Below are 20,343 nucleotides of genomic sequence, written 5' to 3'. Positions count from 1 at the left end.
CTGAAGGCCCTAATAGCCCAGCACCCCTACACTTGGACCTAGGGTTGTTTCAGCCTGAGGGAGATAAATTTGCTTGTAGCTCTCTGTGGTTTCCTCTATGCTACTGATTATCAATAATAGCAGGACTATGTGAACTGGTTGCTAGCACTAAATGGCATGCCCTCAGGGTACAGAACAAAGCTTACCTAAGTGGTCAATGCAGGGATCAAACATGCAAATGAGTGCTTGCTTAGTACTGAGCTGATACAACTGAAATAAGCAGCCAGTGTAATCAAAGAATCTTATGAAAGTGTATTAAAATCCAACATCTTTGTTAAATACCTACTTGCAGAGGCCATCATGCTGCTCGCTGTCAAGTAATTAAACAGGCATCAACGTTAGGGGTGATTTTAGCTAATGTCAGAGGCATTCCTCTCATTAAAGTCTGACTAATCACTACAGCATGATTGCCCAAAAAAGTAAAATTCAAAATTGCTGAAGGCATAAAAAAAATCTATTTTCATATTGCCTAGTTATCTGAGGTGTGAATATATATGATTTTGCGATTTGGGGAGCAGAATCTCCATGATGATTATATGCAGCAAATTTCTTTTTATAACTGTGAAGGAAAAGTTTCCCAAATTTAGGGGAAAAAGGTTTGTTAACATCTGTATTCACCATGTTGGGAATTCATTTATGCAAAGGTTTGCACATAAGTCCTAAGCACGTTTTGCTGCTTTATTACAACCAAAGACTACTCACATTTTTATCTTCCATTTCCTCTAAAATTCTTCAGTTTTCTTGGTTTAAAAAATGGCTCCTGCATGTCAAGTTTCTTAAGCTCAATTTCACTGCACATGGCAAGCAGAATACATATTTCAGAAGCTTATAAATTTGCCCAAATAGCTGGTAAGTTCAGCACACTTGGTTTGCTGTTTAGTTCTGTATAACTTTTCGTTATGTTAAGAAATATAATAGAAGATAAGTAAGTCCTATTACAAAATGTGCATTCTTCTAGTAACTTGGCAGAAAACTGCATTTATTGAACCACAAATGCCTAAACATCAGTCAATCATTCAGAAGGAATTTAACAAATCCCTACTATTTGTGTATCGTGGTCCTGGGCATTATGAGAGATCCAAAAATACTAAATCTGCCCTTCTTTAAGGAACTTATTGGGTATTGGGTAAGAAGCAAATAGGAGTATGTCAGAATATTTTTAGCATGCTAAATCATCGAGGTTTTTCTATATTTGTGAGTTTTTCTACATACTCTCCACCATTTCTCCTGTCTCCCCAACCACGCCCTCCATATATAAATATTTAGCTAGGCATAAATGCTTCTGATTTTCACTTCCTGTATGAGATGTGATAGCATCAAGTAGAGGAAAAAATACACTTTTTCCTTGTCTTTTGATTTTCAAAAGACTAGTACTTAGGAGAATGTAAAAGATTCATATATAGATGAAAGATTTTGCAAAACACAAATAAAAGTAAGCCTGTACTATTCCTAATCCTCATTCATCCAGGTTAGAATAAAATCTCCAGGACTAGAATGGGGAGGAAGGGAACTGACAAAGGCATAAATATTGATGCATCACAAGGACAAGGATCATATACCCTGCATGAAAACTAGCAAAATTCTAGGAAGGCTTGTGGGATTGGAAAGCAAGATACCTGTACCTCACATCTCAGATAAAGACACGAAGAGGCAGCAGGACTCCTTCCCAGATGAAGACGAGGGAGAGGAATGGCCACTTGCTGCACATCAGCAGACATGGCCTCCTGCAGCCTCTGGGATTTCTTTCCCTTTCATGGTGCAGGAGCTCAGAATGGTGGCCACATGCCCAAGGATGGCATCAAGGCAGCAGAGAGAGCAATGGACCTGTGAGGGCCATCTTGATAGGACACAGATACATCTCCAAAGCGCCCTAATTAGAGGTGAGTGCTTGCAGAATAAGCCACCCCAAAATATGACTGTAGAAGCTCAGGACTTTTCAACCCAAAATATGCTGCTGTGGTATGTTGATTGTTTTGAATCCTAAGTGCTTGAAAAACAGGGAGAAGCTTTTTCTGAACTCCCCTTATCACCTAAAGACAGATCTTCCAGGGCACCTGGATGACTCAGTGGTTGACCAGCTATCTTTGGTTCAGTTTGTGATCCCGGGGTCCTGGGATTGAGTTCCATGTCAGACTCCCTATAGGGAGCCTGCTTCTCCCTCTGCTATGTCTTTGCGTCTCTTTGTGTGTCTCCCGTGAATAAATATAAAATCCTAAAAAAGAAAAAAGACAGATCTTCCAAAAGAAGCTCAATTGTTACAAATCCCCTCCCCAGTAGTTTGAACAACCAGGAAAAATTGAATCATACCACAGGAAAAGAGACTAGAAGTCAGCATCACACTCAAACAAACCGTGTCACAAACTATCATACCTCCCACCGATTCTTCCAAGGGCCCATGCATCTTTCCTAAAACTCATGTACTGTCTCCTAAGAGACCTTTATATGCCCCTTTCCCTCTTAAAATGGTATTTAAACTCGAATTCTAAGCTACCTCAGAAACTTAATCATTTTTCCCCATCCCCCATGTATACATGAGGTATACATGTTAATAAACTTTTTTGTTTTTCTTTTGATAGTCTGTTTTTTGTTTGTTTGTTTTTGATAGTCTGTGTTTAACACAGGAGTCTTAGCCAAAAACTCAGAAGGGGAGAGGGAAAAATATTTATTTTCCCCTAAATTGAACGACCAAGGACTTGATGGGGCAATGAATACTTTAGTGGACTTGAGGTCTGATACAGAACGTTGACTATCTAATGACCCAACATGCACTGAAATACTTCCCAAGGCTTTAGCATCAGGTCCTGGAGAATTTGGACAATACTGTGGGGAAAGGGACAGTATAACTTTTCACTGGAATTATGTGTTGTCCACCCTAGGGAGATAATCAAAAGGGAAATTCACTAAATATAAGAAACGAAGAAAGTTGTACTTTTCCCGTGTTGTAAGTGTGGGTTGAGATTTATAGCCAACATTGTAGAGTAAAATCATTAGCATCTAATTAGATCCTGCCTTACAGATAGTAAGGGCTCTGAGATCTCACATTTATCGAAGGCCACTTATGTACCTACAATGAACATAAGTCACTCTCTAAAAGTAATCTGGGAGGATTTCACAAGAGAGAATAAACCAGAGCTGGCCATTGGAGGACAGGTGACATTGAGGGAGGCTGGATATGAGGAAAGGAAATTTACTCAACAGAAAAGAAAGGGCAAAGAAAACATGGAAAACATGTATGGAAAACATTTGACTAGGAAGAGTAAAATCATATGAACTTGAACAATAATTCATTCTGCATGACCATATGTGATGGTCAGTGAAAAGCTCAGTCTATGTTAAGATTCTCTTAAATATGATCAGTTTCAACCTTTATAAGCAGTCTTAAAGATGAGCTTTCTGAAACTAATTGGCACACCGGATCATTCTTCTCAGTCTCCCAAATGTTTGTGTGGCTAAAGGTACAGATAATAAACTGCAGAGCAAAACAGTGTAATAGGCAAGGAGGGGGACTTTTAAGAAGGGTCTTTCATCACCAGCACTATAACAGAATGGCATTTACATGAAATTGATTTTCAGTGGTAAAATTATGCTTGTGATGCTCCATTGTAAATATTGACAGCATTAAAAGGAATGTCTAAAAGACGGGCACTAAAATGTCACCAGAAAAAGGCTGACTAGTATTTATGCTAAATTCCTCAAATTGCATCCCCTTTTTACATAAGTAGTGATGCCTCAAGAAACAAAGCAGATAATTCTCTAGAGCTATGAAGTGAAAGGAAATGAATGTGCCTACATTCACGTAGGAAGACACCCACTGCCTCTCATCATAATGACACGAAGTTTTTTTCTCCCCATCTTGGAGGATTTTCAGATAAGAAAGCTTACATCTTTCCCATATTGAGCTCAGAGGATAAATAGACAAAATAAATCACCACAAAAATAAAGGACCCTTACAAACATTAAAGGATTTCTAGTATTGTGTAGAGAATCAGTTATTGATGAGACTTTGCATTTGAACTTAGAATCATGTTTATCTATTTAATGAGGAATTAGATGAGCATCTTGCTAATGATGGGAGGGGAAAAAATCAGACTCTGCTGTTTTTCTATTAGTCATAATAAAACAAAGGCTAAAAGGCACAATCTGAGGATTTCACTCAGCTGAATTTCTAGAAGCTTTTAGTTTGTCCTCTAACATCTTCTCCCTTGACATCCTGCATAACAGGCTATCGGTAGCCTGTGTACTGTCTAATTCAAGAAAATAGGCTTCAGTCTTGTGATATCCAATAAAATTTTTAGAATTATATGCAATTATTCTGAAAGAAGAAACTGAAGAACTATCCTGGAATTCATTTTAAGGATGTTATTCCTCACATAGTACATTTATTAAGTAATTTAGAGCAAAATATTTTATTGGCTTGCTAATTATATTACAGAACACTATATTATATTTTTGAGCTTATGCTAAAATATCCTTGGAATGAATCATAATTCTAGGATTAATAGACTTACAGGTTTTGAAAAAAGAAAGGTTCTCTTTGAAATATTGCAATTAGTGCTTTGCATTGCTACTGAATAACGCTTTCTTTCTCCAGTTATTCTGAGGAATGTAATTTAGAGTGCTTTGTACAGAATCTTATTATAAATTTGAATTTTTGACAATGACATTTTACATCAAAAGACAAATTTGTTGAGAAACACCAAATACAGAAATCCTAAGACTGCTACAGAAAGTTAAATACCTTCTGCTATGATCAATAACAAGCAGAGGCATAAAGGTACAGTTACTATCTCATAAGGTCTACGGATTTCACAAAGAATCACAATCAGCCATTTATTTGGGGTCAGCTACGAAGTAAAGCTACTTGTTTAAGTTGAGTATTTGTGCCAAAGTGATGGTAGAGCTTATTAAAATAGAATAATTGGCAGAAAATAGGCCTGCTCTTCAAATGCCCTCAGAAAACTTTGAGCTATGAGAAAGTTCAGTGTTCATTTCCTGCGTATCTATTAGACTGTGGCTTTCTAACATGAAGATAGTAGATGAAATCAATGAAGAGCCAATGAAGTAAGCTCCTGGCCTCAGGGAGAAAGTTGGCATGACTTGGCTAAGGTCACCTGGGGCAAAACTGAATTCTGAGTATAGGTTTCCTAACTCCAAAATGAGATCTACACACTTCGATCCTCCTGCTTTTCTCAGAAAGGAAATAGTGGATATTGTAGTGGATTTATTTATTTGTTTAGTTATGTATGTGTTTGCATAAATGCCATGATTGCAGGCTGAGGGTAAATAAACTGACTTACTGGGAAAGAAACAGAGGTTGGGCAGGCTCTGGGCTGCAGACTGAATTGGAGCCTAAAGCCCCAGGTTTAAAATCTGATTAAAGGGTTGTTTTAATGATCAATGAAAATAACGCCTATGTGAAACAGCAAAAGGTACACAAGAAAGGGAATAGAGATATACAGGCTTTAGTTGCAAAAACAGTTAAGTCTGAATGATTAGCTGTCTGGGGGCAAATAACTTAACCCCTAGATCCTGAGCCTGTAAAATAAAGAAATTGCACTAAAATCACCTTATATTACATAAAATCTTTTACATTTGTCCTATTTAGGAAAAACAAAAGATAATTTCAACTTTTCTTCATTTTTTCATCAGTTAAAAACTTCAGGTGTTTTGATTCATCCTTAGTCTAATCGAGGTACTGTGCCTCATAAATACTTAGTTTGCAAAATACTCTGTTCAATGAATACAGTTATTTCTGAACAAGTTAATAAGTGAAAGATTTCATAACATGGGGGATTAATTTTGTAGTTAACAATGAAATCAACGGTAATCACATTGATTTCTTGGGGCACCTGGGTAGCTCAGTCAGTTAAGTATCTGCCTTTGGCTCAGGTCACAATCTGGGGTCCTGGGATTGAGCCCCACAACAGACTCCTTTCTTCTCCCTCTCCCTCTCCCTGCTGCTCCCCCTTCTTGTGCTTTCTTTTTCTCTCTTTCTCTATCAAATAAATAAAAACTAAAAAAAAAATTGATTTCTTATGCTCACCACTGTTTTTTATGACTGTATCTTAGAGGTCTGTCTGAATGTAAATACGGTATCTCTATTCTTCTCAAACTCCATCAAATCCAGAATTTCCTCTTGCCATCTATTTTGAACACTATTGTGTTCCAGGGCTGCAATCTGTTTGTACCATCGATAAAAGTCAGTCCATCCCAAACTTTGTTAGCTTCTAAATGGCAGGGAATGCATCTGTCTAGATATCCCTTAAGCAATTAGCCATAAATTATATGGTTTGAGAAGTTAAGTAATTGGTATGTTTGCTGAAAAGCCATCCGATATAATCCCGAAAATTACCAAACTAAAAGGCCAAAAGTTTGATGTCCAAATATCCTGGTCATTTTGGTTACTAAGTCATACTGTCTAAAAGCATTTCTAATCCATTACTAAGAGATTATCCTAAAGGTAGTTAAATTGACAGGATTACCCCCAATGTGTGGTGAAAACAGAATTGTCCCATTGATCATGGTCAGCATGTCTCTACCTTAACTCATTAAACGGGTCCTGCTTAAACCTGACAAGAGTTCAGAGGAGAGAAAAATTTCACTATCAGGCTAGAAAAACTAATTCAGAGTCCATCATTGTGTTTGAGTTATTCGTAGGATCCTAGGGAAGCCAGGCCACCTTGGCAGCACCAGAAGACCAGACATGGAAACTCTGAGGGGAGAGTAAAGGAATCCTGAAGGCAGTCTTTTCCCATTTTACATTTTTACAAGGATCAGCTCAACTCCTTGTTTGAATACAATTGTTACCATTGGATGAGAACTCTAAAGTAATATTGTAAGGAAGAGAGACAAGTTGTGCATACAATTAGTTGAGGATTAAATTGGGAAGTAAAAACCTCAAATCACTTATTATCTACCTTAATTTGATCTAGCTACCTTTTTTTTTTAGAAATAGATTTTAAGTCAATTCTAAATGAGGGTTTGGATTCTAAATCCAGGTTTGAATCATGTCATAGATCACTGGGCACAGACTCAGAAATCCCTTACAGTCTAAAAATTGAGATCTTGAGAGAAAACTTGAGTTTGTTTTTCCTGTAAGATATTCTTAATATGCTTCAACAGTCGAAGCTATATTTTAGTGTATGTATGAAAGGTATATGAAGGAAATTTTAGCACTGGAGCTGGGTCAGCAGGCGTTCGGTTGAAGCCCAACCATTCAGCATTTATGCTACTTAGCAAGTTGCAAATACCTATAAAGGTAATGAGTTTAAGTAGCTTCATCGAACGTAATGGTTCTCTAAACCAATGTCTAACAAAAACTCATTTGGAAGAGAGAGAGGAATCTCTGCCTGACTGGGGACAAAACAATAAGATAGTTTCATCCACAGCTGAGCTAGGAAACAAAGCGATGAATGTGAAGTGAAGCGCCACCAGAAGGGGGAATATACAACCAGCCGCTCTATGTGATAGGATCTGCCTGTGGCCTAAGGTGCCAAGAAAGGTTGTGTTTGGAATGGGTTGGGGCAGGGAATTAATCAATGGAGACCAGGAAGATGAGAGCAGAAAGAGAGAAAAGAAGAGGGGAAATGTCAGGCTGGACAACAAGCAGGAGAGAAAAGCTGGAAGCCAGTACCTGGGGAGGCAGGCGAGGGGCGGTGGCCTCCTCAATTAGCATCACACTCCCACAACTTAGTCAGCTATTTTGATGTCCCAAAATTTCCTCTAAGATCCCTTTACAACCTGCTACCATGCAAATCATTTTTCCTATTTGTCCTCTCTTCCCTTTCTTATTCTAGGGGCCTAATGAAATGAAAATATGGAGGAGAGGAAGAAAAGAGATTTTTTTATAATAAGATTATTTTGGGAATACAGACAAACAGCCACATACCCCCTCAGGGTTGATCCAGCATTTTGCCTTGCCAGCCTCTTTAAACCATTTTAGAACAAATACAGCTCAAGAGTTCCATGAACCACCTAGAATATATAAAGAAAATAGGATAAGAGGCAGAGTACTCTAAAGACCTCTGTAACCCCGAGTCATCATGGGTTTTTTTCAAAGCTTATGCTACTCTTTACTTAATTACATTTGCTACTAAGAAGCGTTGAGTGTTAAGAAGTTGGAAATGAAATTGGCTAATCTGTATACCTTCTATTGTACCAGAAGAAACTGAGCCCCAAAGCATTGAATGAATTGTCCTAGAACACACAGAAGTCTGGTGATGATAACAGGGTAATGCTCAATTTTGCCAAGATTGCCACAACATCAAGTACGGTATCTGTGCACACTTCTATGAATTTCTATAGGTCGGTACACTACTCATCCTTTTCTTACACAACAAAAAACCTTTAGAAAAACACCTATTATATTTCTTTTCCCTGATCCATGCTTGCTTGGTCCCCTGAGACTAATTCAGAGCAAATAAAAAACCTTACAAACAAGTCTTAGAAATGTGACTTCTTTAACACAATGTGTATTAAAATACAATTACCATTAATCTTAAATTGACAACATAATGAAGAATTCACTTTTATGATTCTTTCTGTCTTAATCAGTCAGCTGAATCTTCAGGAGGTTTCTCAAGTGAAAATAAATGGCCGGTTAAGAGTTGAAAAATGTGTTTGAAATTTTGAATATAGTCGTCGATCTCTTGTTTCAAAAAATTTTCAATATTCAGTGAAAATGTATTCCAATGTACTCTCCAATGAGAACCTGAAAGAATAAACTCAAGTTAAAAGGATAACGCCGGGAGGTGCTTGGGTGGCTCAGTCGGTTGAGTGTTAGACTCTTGGTTTCAGGTCAGTCACAATCTCGGGGTACTCAGATGGAGCCCCAAGTCAGTCTCTGTGCTCAGTGGGGAGTCTGATATTCTCTCCCTCTCTCTGCCCCTCCCCTCTCTGCAAGAGTGCTTGCACTCTTTCTCACTCTCTCAAATAAATAAATAAATCATAAAAAAAGGATAATATCAGTATGCCACAGTAATATGAAGAAGAAAGTGTGACAAAAAGTAGCCGTTAATCCTTTGGCTAATAAAAAATATATAACTTCTCTTATAAAGGTTTAGTTCTGTCATTACAAAAAAAAAAATCCTAGCAAGTAAAAAAACAAAATAAAACAAAATAGCCAACATAGTGTAATTCTTTTAAAATTTTCACTGATGAAATGTACACTCTGTAAAAGGGTAAGTAAAATGGAAAACATAGGAACCTACTGCCATCTTGTGGATTGTTTGCTATTATATTCCGAAGTGCCTTCTCCCCTTTATTTCCTGGAATGTCATTTTCCGTTGCTATTAGTTAGAAAATGACTCAATAGTTCCCCAGCAACTAACCAGAACTAATATCATTTACAAAACAAGACATGAGAAAACTCATGCATTTTGCATGATGGAGATTTTGATTTTATAGTTGAAGAGTTCATTTCCTCAGCACCCCCTGGTTTTTAGTCAGTTACTTATCTGCTTTCCCTGGTAAGGGGATTTCGCGCTTAATTTAATATTTTGTCTTGTCAAGGATTCAGCATGGAAGACAAAAAAAAAAAAAAGATGTTAGCAGAGATAACTGGCAAAGAAAAAATAAGGAGCACATCCCACTCTGGGAAGTCAGTGCAGTCCCAGCATCTAGAGCAACTGTTGCAGAGTCGGTCCCTCCGCACTACCCAAAGCTCTGGGCTTGGGATTGGCATCACCTGGGAGCTGCTAGAAATACAGAAACTCGGGTCCTATTCCAGACCTGCTGAATCAGAATTTGCATTTTTATGAGATTCCCCAATTGATTCACACACACAGTAAAATTTCAGAGGCACTAGAATAGGCTACCGTATTTCACTCCACTTACTTAGAGCAGAATATGCAAGCACGCAAACAGTACACACAATGTCGCTCCGAGTTACGAGAAAAGCCAGGCATCAAAACACCTGGATTCAAGTCCATGTAACTTAATTGTGTGCATCTGACTTCAAGGCCCAGTAATTTCATTTTTGTGGACCTGAGACGTTGTCATCTGTAACGTGGATGAAAGTGTTTACGAGATGATTCTAATGTCCCTTCTCATTCTCAAATTGTTAGATTTATTATTTATGCATCAGTTGTTCATTGGGTTAAACATCTAAACATCCATGCATGAGCAAATTGATGGTCTCAATACTGACTTTGACTTAATGATTCAATTTTAACTTCATAGCTCGCAAACTCTGTTTTGTCCCAGTAGAAATGTTTCATCTGGTAAGCAAGATATTTTACAAATTTGAAATTATTTGCTAACATTTTTAATTTTTATTTATTTATTTATGTATTTATTTATTTATTTTGCTAACATTTTTTAAATTATGATTTTACAACGAACGTTTTGGATTTTCTTCTTCTCTTGAAAAATTAGAAAACCTGCCATGCTTAGCTCACAATTGTTGAAAACAATTACCTATGGTGGGATCCCAGTCTGCCCCAGTCCTACTTAGCTCTATTCTTTATATTGATGCCTGGTCTCTGTGGGCATTGGAGTCCGTAGCCTCTGGCTTTTGGTGGTATTCTCAATCAAGTCCTTTAACATGTCCAAAGCTATAATGGGCTAAATGAAAACTTACCTTCCCTCACAAACTCTAATCTTCAAAGCTGAACGGTGTAATTCTTTGTAGTATTAATCCTCTTATTCAAAGGTAACCACTAGGGGAGCCAGATGTGGCTCAGTCAGTAGAGTGTGGGACTCTTGATCTCAGTTCAGGTCATGACCCTGGAATCATGGGATGGAGCACCCAGGCAGGCTCTGTGCTCAGTGCAGAGTTTGTATGTCCCTCTCTCTCTGCTCCTCCCCACATGGTCGCACTCCATCCCCCCTTCATATAAATAAATAAACAAAATTTCTTTTAAAAAAGAAATGTGCACTGTTGTGTACTGTTTACACAAGTTGAAGCCACATGACTGCCTTTTCCAGAGTGGGGAAAAATACCTTTGATCATAGGGGTTTTCATAACAGCAAATATTTACTGAACAATATATAGGTAGAACAATTTTACACAAAACAGAATAATATCTGCCCTCACTGAACTTAAGGTCTTACACAGTAGAGGTAAAATTGAATGAGTAATTCCAATAACATATGATGGTGGTTCTGATGGAGGATGTGAGTTGGCCTAGAAGTTCATTGTTTATAACAGCCTTTAAGCTGAGACCTAACAGGTATTAGTAGCTAATGACAGAGATGGGAAGAGAAAGGTTCCAGAGAAGGAACAGGGAAGAGCAAAGTCCAACAGGGAATGGAAGCAAGGCCAGAAACTAACTGAAACATAAACAATACTGCAGGAATGAAAAGAAAGAAGCAGAAACCTGATGTGAAATAAGCCTGAAAAGACAGGATAGTTTCTAGATGTTGGATGTTCTAGAAACTGTGAGAGGCCACTGATGGGGCTTAAGCCAATAGTCATCTTTGAACTTTTAAAGTCTCACTCTGACTTAAGTGTACACCTGTGAGGTTGCATATTCACAGAACTTATGGGCAACAAATAAATAATTGTACCACCATCAGCTTCACAACATACTTGGCCAAACTGATTAAAAATATGAATTCCTCATGCCCTAGAAGCACCGTGGCATAGTTATAAGACACATGCTTCACATTTTACAACGTTTTTTTATCCTGTTATGAACCTCTGAGATAGTATGTACACCTTCCTTTGGGGGTAATGCTAAAAATCTAAGTTTGTGCCCTGTTAATGGTGAGGCAGACAGATCCCGATGGCCTCCCCGCCCCACTAATACAGAGCTGGAGTTACAGCCAGTGACATTTATTCATGGGTGCACACGACACGGAACGCATTATGCCTTGACCTCCTGGCTGAGAGCCAGTCTTGTCTGGATGATCCTGCTGTTTCCAAGCAGCCCACAGCTGGGTGACTCATTTAGGATGGCACTTCGGTGTTTTTAAAGCATTCCTTCTGTTCAACCTACTTATTTTATCCCGCTTAATGCAAGAGCTAAGCACCGCTTGGGGCCCCTGCTGTTGGACATGACTGCACATTTCAGTCTGAGCAGAGTTAGATTGTGATTACAAATAACAGAGAATGCTGAAGTCTCCAAAATTGATTTGGATTTACTTATTTTTTAAGAGGGGCGCAAATTTTGCCCACCCTCCCCCACCCCCCAAATTCTCTTTCATTACCTGATTTTATAGCCACTTTAAAGTGTAGAGTTGCTTTCCTTTTCTCATCCCATTATTACTATGTTCTAGCAGTTTTCATGCCAATTAGCCATCCTAAGAGCCTTACCCTAGTCATATTGTGAAAGGGATGTTTCTTCAACTACAAAAATATTTTTCTCTGTTGAGCTCTAGATATCTGAACCAGAAAAATCACCGTAAGTGATGAAAGCATGGTGTGCAAATCGACTCTCTGTGTGCCTGTAGAGAGATTCACATCCAGGTAAATAACTCTTCGGGCCCCCTGGTCAGGACTTATCAGCAGAGTCCCTTCCAGGCAGGTAGAAGTTGAGATGGAAGCAAGAGCAGCTGTGTGCAGTGTAGCTTCAAAAGGCAGGCAGATAACTAGACATATCTGCCTCCAGGCAGGTCCTCGACAAGAGAAAGCCTATCAGACAGGCAACAGTTCTTGCCTGCCCAGAAAATAAACTGGAAGCCACAGGGGCCGGGGTTCTGAGTCAGGAAGCTCCCTCAGCATGTGCTGGAAGGCAGGTCAGTGTGAGGCAGGCAGGGCCACTGGGCATGGAACTACAGAAGCCCACCCTTAGGCTCCTTTCAACATGCTTTCTTGCAATGGAACAGTGTCTCTGGAAGAAAAGGAATTTCTTTTAATGAAGTACTGACTTAGACTGCGAGACGACGCTGAGCTGTCTTCCTCTCAAAAGATAAAGCGGAGAATATAAGTGCTCGTGTGTGTTTGTTGTGTGGGGTATAAATGCGGCTGATACATCTGTGCGGGTACTTACGAGTGTTCTGTTCACACACAGTTGCAGCATCAACGTGCAACCCAGTTAATGATTCTTATTATCTTATCTTGAGTGCATAGCCTATGATTTCAGGAAAATTTATTTTTGAGGCAAACACAGAAATCAAATATGAGAAAGGAAACACAGCTGGCAGATGATGTAAAATAGCCACAGCAATAACAACGGCTTAAATATCTTGCATTTCTGCAGGTGTAATGGATGGGAGATAACCAGGCCTTAGAAGAAATCCTGAGTCTGTCTTGCACGCCCCACCTAGGACGGCCCATCGGTTAGTTCTCTCTGTGAAGTCAAGTTAGAAATTTGGGAGTCTCAAAAAAACAGACCATGAAAGAGCTGAGCAGCTAATTGTGATCGACTTAATATCCAGTGAGATGGGCACAATGACGTCTAAATCAATGGCTTAAAAAATAAATAAATAAATAAATAAATAAATAAATAAATAAATAAATAAATAAATAAATGGCTTGATATCATGTTGCTCTAAATCTTCTGTCTTTAAGACAAATTAGAGCATGTGAATCTGGTTACGTTACACGGTGTATTTTATAGGAGTTTTTGGCTATCCAGCCATGCCTGAGGCTAATAGAATCCCAGCCCCTAAATGCTAGCAATATCCCAGATCTGGATCTATCTCCACTTCCAACGGAAGCTACAACCATTTCTAAGAGCTTGTCTGTGACTATCAGTTCAAAAGGTGACTGCTTCTAATAGAGAAAGAGGAGGAGAAAGGTCAGAGAAATAAGAACAATGAGATCTTAGGCCATAGGCAGAGTTAGGAAAGACATGTGAGTAGGAAGTTTAAACACCCAAAAGACAGTCAAGAATGGAAAGCAAGAAGTATGAAGAGGTCAACACAGATGGGAATTTGTTTTCCTAGCCTGTGTTAATAGCAACGTCTCCAAATGTATAAACCTAATAAAGCATCGTATGACCAAGCAATGATAGAAAGAAGCCAGATCATTGGGTGTCTAAGTATGGAATTGTAGGAGAACATTAAAAAATGTATACAGTCCAAAGTCTGGAGTATAGAGACAATAACATGGAAAAAATATACACACTACATAGTTCCTATCACGTTCCAAGCCATCATTAATCCATACAACCATCCAAGAAATGTTCACTGAGCATTGCCTCCGTATTACACTCCATGCTCAGCCCGGGGGAATACAAAAACAAAACAGAATCTATTGTTTTAAGGTACATGCATTCTAGTATAGAAGACAGAGAAAAGACATATAGACAAATGTGTGACATGAGGGCAGATCGTGATGCCTTTTGAGGTGAAATGCATAGAGCTAAGGATGAGGCAGAAAGTGAAGAGAGGACTGTGGTAAATAGGAGCTCTTCTACACGGGGCTTCGAGAAGTCCTTCCTGAACAACACAGTGGAGCCGGACCAGTGAATATCTGGAGAAAGGTGGTCACATGAAACAAGAACCATGAGGGTCCAGCTCAAGGAGAGTGACAAGCCTAGGGTACTCAAGGAACAGGAATAAGCCAGTGAGCAAAGGGAGAAAGCCGTAGGAGCTGCAAGGAACAGATGGGCAGGGCAACCCAGGAGGGGCTTTGGAGGCTGTGGTAGGAATTTCGGATTTTTCTCTAAGTGTGTAATTAGAGAGCATTGGGGGTATGGACCAGAGGAGTGGGGAGTGGCATGATCTGGTCTTAGCTTTTCTTTTTTTTTTTTTTAAGATTTTTTTTTATTATTTATTTATTTATTTGAGAGAGAGAGAAAGAAAAAGACCACAGCCGGGGGCAGGGGCAACAAAGAGAGAGGGAGAAGCTGACTCCCTGCTGAGCAGGGAGCCCATGTAGGCCTTGATACCCAGGACCCTGGGATCATGACCTGAGCAGAAGGCAGACACTTAACCGACTGAGCCACACGGGTGTCCCAGCTAGTCTTTGCTTTTAAAAGATTTTTCCATCTCTTGTATGGAACACAAACTATATCCCAGAAAGAGTGGAAGCAGGAAGAGCCGCCGATAGGATGCTATTGCAGTAACCCTGGAAGAAGATGTTGGCGGGTCAGAATACAGTGATAGGGGTAGTAGTAGGATGTGGATTACGACTTTGGTCTCGGCACCTGAGAGCTAACAGAATCATTATACTTCAATACACAGATAATCTCGACACAGGCCTCTATAGTCCATCAATTACTTTGCTGCTCTGCAGTAACATTGACCCTGCTGCTGTGTTCCCCAAACTTACCTGATGATGGGGACTGGTTAAGTACGCTAACCGGGCCTATTCCTGGAGTTTCTGATTCTGTAACCTTGATGGGGTCCAGAAATCTGTTTAACGAGTTCTCCAGGAGATTTTAACCATAGGCAAGTTGCCGAGTTCTGGCTTTTACAAGTGAATTTCATTATTCTCTGCATTGGTAACTCCACCTCCCAGTGAAAAGTGTAGTCCTCATGACTGAGGGGAGGAGGATGTCACCAAAGACATGGCTTCCAGTTCTGAATGTGGTTCAGAATCACACAAAAGCTGTGATAAAAATGCTTTCAGTCAATAGACCAGAGTGGGCATGTAATCTCATTTCTCCTTCACATGTCTTATATTTCTACTTGCTACTACACTGGTTCAGATTCTTATTATTTGTACTTATTTGCATTTTTAAAAAACTCTGTCAGGAATTCCAGTGCCAGCTCGATCTTCATCATTAGGTGTATTGAAAAATACTCTTTCCCTGCTTAGATACCTTCCTTGGGTCACATTTCCTATAACTCCCCAAATGTTGGTCAGATTTTCAGCAAAACCTGCTATGTATGACTGGGCCTCTGCATGGCTTTGTAGTTTTGTCAGTCTTTATTCCCTTACAAATCCTCCTGTTCTGACCCTTTTGGCCAAACATAATAAGGACATCACGTTTTCTGTTGTTTGCTAATGTCATTCTTTCCTTCTTTCTAGAAAAGTGCCTATCAAAACTTCCCTCCCCCGCCCCCAAGGCCAAGAGTGGGCCGCCATACCCCCATTAACTATCTCGGAGCATGTTAGCCAGCCAGAAATGCTTCTCCTTTACCTCAACTCCTGTGAAGTGACTCTTTGGGCCATTTCTATGGCTTATAAGGCTCCCTACTGCGGCTATGAGTTTATTTTTTAAAAGATTTTATTTATTTATTCATGAGAACGGAGAGAGAGAGGCAGAGACATAGGCAGAGGGAGAAGCAGGCTTCATGCAGGAAGCCCAATATGGGACTCAATCCTAGGACCCCGGGATCATGCCTTGGGCCAAAGGCAGACAGACGCTCAACCGTTGAGCCACTCAGGTGCCCCATGGCTGTGAATTTAATTTATATTGCTGAGTAATGATAAGTATTCTTTTCCAGGAGAGTCTATCATATTTAATACATATTTATTTGTATCACCCAATTGCTTTGCATACACAGACATTTAGGTTCTCCATGATGACATCAGAAACCAGAGGAGCTGCCTAAAGTGAAGACCTGGACCCTTACAGCAGCTCGCCACACAGGTAAGGTGTATCTCTCCTCTGTAGCCTGCCATGGAAGGCACCAGAACCAGAGCCTACTTCCCTCTCTAGTCTCATTCTTCATCCTTGTCTCCTCCTAGTTGGTGCTCCAGCAAATCAGAAGGCTTTTGTTTCCCCCAACACTACTGAAGAATCTCTTATTCATGCTTCAACTGGTACAGTCCTTCTCATGAAAATCCCCTTTATTTTTCTCTATCCAGCTTGTTCCTTAGCACTCTACAATAAGTACTCTCAGCTCAGCATCTGCCTTCTCCAAGAAGCCCCTCCTGCCACCAATGGCACCCCTGCCATCACTGAGTCAGAGGACCCCCCCCTTTCTCACATAATTTGAGAACTACGTATAGACATTCTCTTTATTAATCTCCTGAGAGTAAACTGTAAGCTTCTTAAAGTCAAGAAATGCGTTCTTCTTTTGCTTTTAATTTCTAGTATCTACACAAATAAGGCTCTTGATAAAGAAGTACGACACTATAAATATGCATTGTACAAAATAAAGAATGAACATATTGACAATGTGTCCTGAATTTGTTTATATCCTTCTTATTCCCTGGATGATTCTGAGGTGCACTCAGGGTGCAGCATGACCTTAGACCAAATGTCATTGGCACTAAGTAAAAATCACCTGAATTCCCTGGGCTAGACAATGCGGACCACCAGTTCTAATAAAAAGCAAAAATGTCTGAACTGTGCAGCTTAGTCAAAATTAGCGTTCAGGATTGAAGCAACTTCGTTAATAATCTAGAGGTATAAAACTTTCCAAAACAAAGTAGTCTGACTTAAATTGTCCCTATGTTCTCTATAGATCGATCTAACTCACTGAAAAATTAATCTCATTTTTACTTCTTCCAGCCTCAATAGGACACAGCTGCACTGATGTTCATCTCAATTGATGGAATGAAGGAGCCTCATCTTTATTCAGTGTGAAGCAGCTGCCAAGAGAAATGGCCTTAGAGAGAGGTAATAAGTTCATGAGGATCACCTGTGTCGTGCAAAACAATATTTGATTTTTTTGAAAGTTTAAGCCGATTGGAAAGAACATATGAATTAAGTATCTAGCTCGTGGGTGAAAAGTTTTGCTGCAGGGTGACAGAGTGCACCATCAAGGTGATACATTTCAGACATTGCCTTCCTGCGACACAAGGGTAGTATGGAGCAAATGGAACAGAGGAAATTATGACCCACTGGCCAGAATGGATTTGTAACACAGGAATGCTGCACAAATATGCTCTATTCTTATCTCAGAGAATAAGGCTTTGGGCAAATAAAACAAATGCCAAAGTACAGGTTCCTTCTGTTATGAACATACTCTAAAAAGCAAGGCGGTGATGGAAATTTGTGCTGTATTTGGCAAAGGAGTCTCTGCTCTTCCATACATGGTTCACCTTTCCTCTTTATTTTCAAATTATAAATTTCTCTCTTTCTTCCGATTCTATTTGATTCCAAAGCCTCTTGTTTGACTGCTAACAAAACCTTTGTGTTATGCTCCAGAGAAGGCTCTCTCTGCTCCTGTCTGTCAAACAGATGACATATGTTCAGTTTAACAGAATTGCTACCAAGGGAAGGCACATGCTCTCTAAGAATTACGGAGCCATTCTCTTAGACTCATCAAGGTGTGACCTTTTAATAGAAGAGAGTGTTTACTTTAAGTTGCTATTATACTGAAATCAGGAATGAAATATTGAGTTCATTCCACCTGGAAAAAAAAATGTGGAATGAAAATAAACACTGGCAAATCTCCCAACACATGCCATGGGCAGTTATAAGTAATTAACCTATATCAATTAGGTACATTTTCATAACAACCCTTTACAATCCCATTGTAGAGACGAGGAGGTGAAACAGAAATCACAAAGCTGTGATTTCATCCAGCTGATACGTGACACAGCCAGGATTTGAACCCAGGTAGTGTGGCATCGTAGTCTTGATTTAATCTCTTACATACATTATGTTAAACTTCTACAATAGATGTTGGTTGGGCAATGTAAGGATTTGTAGATCCTTGAAAAATTTCTACCCAAAGTGGCAATTTTTCTGATATAAAGAGTTGAAAGAAAATGGAATATGGTTGTCTTTCTGAGATAATTATAAAGTATCTATCTTCTCAACAAGTCATTATACTGTTTTTTTTTTCTTTCTTTATGTCATTTCTGTTGCATTGCAACAAGCAATAGCAAAAACTGCAATATTCTTTCAGCCCCACCTCTGGCTATGTGGTTGGCTTTCATCTCGGGTATATTTATCTTCATTCATAAACTCGAACCCTTCTTGCTCTTGTCCCCTGTTCTAAGCACAATTTAGGTAAAATCTCTACATAAATTTTGTGTTTTCTAGTTCAGAGTGGATTAAGTATCCACTTACTCAGATATGCAGATAAACAAAGCTTTTAGATTACTTTCATTATGATTCATATTATTATGAATACATTCATAGCATGCATTTGTATTATTTTCATTTAGATTATGTTATTGTTACTTTCAATAAGGCCTATATTCATCTACAAGGAGAATCCTGGGCAGGTTGGTCTCAGAGATCTGAGCACAATGCCAAAGGTATGAGACAAACAGGTAGGATAAGTTCCAATTAAAGGTGGTTCATGAATAAACTTGCAAAAAAACAAAAACTGTTATACCAAGACCAAAAATTACTCTCTAAATCTTGAGTAAATTTCCTATAAACCTCAACCTTGGTCACTAAACCAGAAAACATAAAAGAATAAGCTCAATGTTTTCCTCACTGGTGATAGAAAAGCAGCTCACAGTGTGTCTTTTATACCAGGTCATATAACACACATAGATACTCTAGGAGTGGCCTAAAATTTGGCAAATACAATTCAATTGACAGGAATCAGTAAGGCTGGACCCAAGAGAAAGAATAAAGTGGTACCAAAAAAGACTATGCCTTAGGGATACACATGGCATGTATGGAAGTACTGAGCTTCCTTCTCAGACTCATGCCTCCTAACAGGAGGAGAAAGCCACGCATTGGAAAGAAACCATTGATCATATTGCCATTTAATGTCAAGTTAATAAAAGGGACTTGTTTATGTAAGTCATGGTCTGAAAATCAGAGACTAAAAAATGGTACAAAGGTGATTATAAGAAGCCCGCTCCTCTAGGGGTGTCTGGGTGGCTCAGTTGGTTAACTGTTTGCCTTTGGCTAGGGTCATGATCCCAGAGTCCTGGGATCGAGCCTGGTGTCAGGCTACCCCCTCAGTGGGGGACCTTCTTCCTCTTCCTGTCACTCCCCCTGCTGTGCTCTCTTGCGCTCCCTGTCAAATAAATAAGTAAAAAAAAATTTTTTTTAAAGAAGAGAAGAAGAAGAACACTCCTCTAGGCTGTGAAACAGCCCTGGGGGACATCCTGTAAGTCAGCACAGTGGAGCCTTTTGCACGTGGGCTAAAGAACTACATAAGGCACGTGGGTAGCTACAGAAGGTACACTACATAAAATACTACAAAAGTGCGCCACTCATGGCACATAGCTTTCCATCCTTTCTGTATCTTTACAAATTAGATGTACCACTAGATAACTTAATTGGAACTCTGCTTGAATTTATTTACAGTCTTCGTGAATTCACATCAGAGGGAATAATGGAAAAGTTAACAAATGGCATCAAAGGGCAGTCACTTTCTGCTACTGTCCCAGCTCTTGTCCCAATCACCCCAACCCCAGGCAAAGAAGATGCCTTTACTGTCAGATACAAGGCAGAGAAGTAACTAAACAGAAGATATCAACCCTTTAATTTTGCCACCTCCTCAGAAAATAATGATGGACAGATTCTGTGGCCCAAGAATGAGTAAGCTGTCACAGAAGTCACAATTAAATACTTTTAAGTTGAAGGCCAGTGTAGACATACAGGG

At 39.3% G+C, this 20,343-nt stretch overlaps 2 long non-coding RNA genes across 9 annotated transcripts in view; one reads left to right on the top strand and one right to left on the bottom strand.

Annotated features, from left to right (window-relative positions):
* Positions 1-20,343, top strand: part of LOC102154919 — a 38,138-nt gene that overhangs the window by 8,683 nt on the left and 9,112 nt on the right. The window contains exons 6-12 of one of the 8 annotated variants that reach the window (XR_005374249.1): positions 1,802-1,919; positions 12,361-12,448; positions 13,182-13,260; positions 16,381-16,466; positions 17,334-17,441; positions 18,308-18,386; positions 18,941-18,955. This is a non-coding gene — a long non-coding RNA (uncharacterized LOC102154919). Of the gene's footprint in view, positions 1-775; positions 793-1,801; positions 1,920-7,835; positions 8,496-12,360; positions 12,449-13,181; positions 13,261-16,380; positions 16,467-16,535; positions 16,925-17,333; positions 17,442-18,307; positions 18,387-18,940; positions 18,956-20,343 lie in introns of those variants that run through there. The other 7 variants (XR_005374248.1, XR_005374252.1, XR_005374251.1 and 4 more) reach the window with 7 other exon arrangements.
* Positions 8,533-20,343, bottom strand: part of LOC111091177 — a 46,784-nt gene continuing 34,973 nt past the window's right edge. Inside the window, exon 3 of the long non-coding RNA XR_005374257.1 lies at positions 8,533-8,749. This is a non-coding gene — a long non-coding RNA (uncharacterized LOC111091177). The remainder of the gene's footprint in view (positions 8,750-20,343) is intronic.

Source organism: Canis lupus, chromosome 19 (genome assembly GCF_011100685.1).
Source record: "Canis lupus familiaris isolate Mischka breed German Shepherd chromosome 19, alternate assembly UU_Cfam_GSD_1.0, whole genome shotgun sequence".
NCBI lineage: Eukaryota > Metazoa > Chordata > Mammalia > Carnivora > Canidae > Canis > Canis lupus.
This window is presented reverse-complemented; position numbering and strand designations above follow the sequence as displayed.